Here is a 1,686-nt window from a genome sequence, read left to right as displayed (position 1 = left end):
AATTAGGCAATAAAGTAAAAGCCCCCCCCCCCCACCCCTGCTGCAGCACCTCACACTGTGAGTTTGCTGTGTGGCTCTGCGGAGTGTGAGTGAAGCCTCCGGGGGGTCGGTCCTCACCCTGACCCGCTGGAGAAACACCGACACCTGCAGGAGAGGTCAGAGTTCACGGCTCCACGCTGAGGTCTCACGTCTTCTCACTGGATCAGTGTCGGACTCGCTGTTTTCCTGTTCGCTCCACTGGACAGGGTCTGGGTAGAGGAGGCGTTCTGGTGTCCGTTTGATGGTTAAAGTAGTTTTTTACCAATCTACCAAACACATTTGGAGCAATTACTCCAGTAACTCGATTACAAGCGTCCGCCTCACCATTAACCCCAAAACGCGGCCTGTTCAGCGCACGGATCGTTGTTCCGCATGCACTGTTTTACGGACACACACCACTGCATCCGGCGCGACGGTGGAGAGTGAAGTAAAAGCCCCGAAAAGGGCCGAGAACGTCCAAAGTTTGGGATCATTTCACAACAGATGATGCCGCCGTTTCGCTTTAAGGAGGGCGGTTGCCGTAGTGACTGCAGATGTTAGAAACAGGAAGAGGATGCGTAGCTGTCCGGGTGAACGCCTCTGTGTTTAGTTTTTCATGAATGTTAAGGGCGGCAGTAGCTCAGTCAATAGGTGACTCGGCTGGGGACCATGTTTGGAGCGGGGACTGGTGGCTGGAGAGGTGCCAGTTCATCTCCTGGGCACTGCCGAGGTGCGGTTGAGCAAGGCACCGAACAACTGCTCGGGGCACCGATCTCTCCATTAATTGCATGTATATAGGTCCTGTATGTGCATGTGTGTGTAACATGAATGATAATTGAAATTGAATTTCCCTTGCGGAAAAATAAAAAGGAATTCTTCCTAAACAGAACGTCCCCTCCCTGATCAGTCTGTAGAGTTTGGTTTGAGGAAACGTGTCAGTGGACTTTTGTTTGTTGTTTGTTGTTACGTTAAATATATAGTTAAATATCTGTTTATTCCCTTATCCCGTGTCCTTGTCTGCATCTGGGTCCGGTCCCTTTGTGTTGTTTCCCTGCACCGTTCATGACATTTAAATCTAATCGACACCAAAAACAATCGACAAATATTTGTGCTGAACATTTTGTACGATATCACAGGAACCTGTGGATGAGAGGACGTTGCAGCGGTACGTGCTGACTTGGCCGAATGTAGCGTGCAGTGTGCGGACAAACGTCAACTCTGCAGGATGATCGTTCTTTTCTCCAGGGCCCGTGAAGGTTCTCATGTGTCCAGGTCGTCGTTCTCCTCAAAGCAGCTTCAGTCCAAAGCAACTGGACTTGGTTCTTTGTCAGGAAGACGTTTCACCTCTGATCCAAGAGGCTTCATCAGTTCATGTACGCATCTGACCAGGACCAGGACCAGGACCAGGACCAGGACCAGGACCAGGCTGGGACTGGACCAGGACCAGGACCAGGACCAGGCTGGGACTGGACCAGGCTGGGACAAGGCTTTGACATGACCAGGACCAGGACCAGGACCAGGCTGGGACTGGTCCAACTACCTGGTGTGAGATCCAGGTATTTAACCTCTCACAGGCCGATGATGTCCCTGGAACCCTTTGTGCTCCGTCGTTAGAGTGACAGTCGTTGGTGGAAGTAGGTCTGGACTTGGTTAGTGCTCTATTGAGTC

The sequence above is a fragment of the Echiichthys vipera genome (genome assembly GCF_963691815.1).
Source record: "Echiichthys vipera genome assembly, chromosome: 21".
NCBI lineage: Eukaryota > Metazoa > Chordata > Actinopteri > Perciformes > Trachinidae > Echiichthys > Echiichthys vipera.
The sequence above is the reverse complement of the archived record's forward strand: the minus strand, read 5'-3'. Positions refer to the sequence as shown.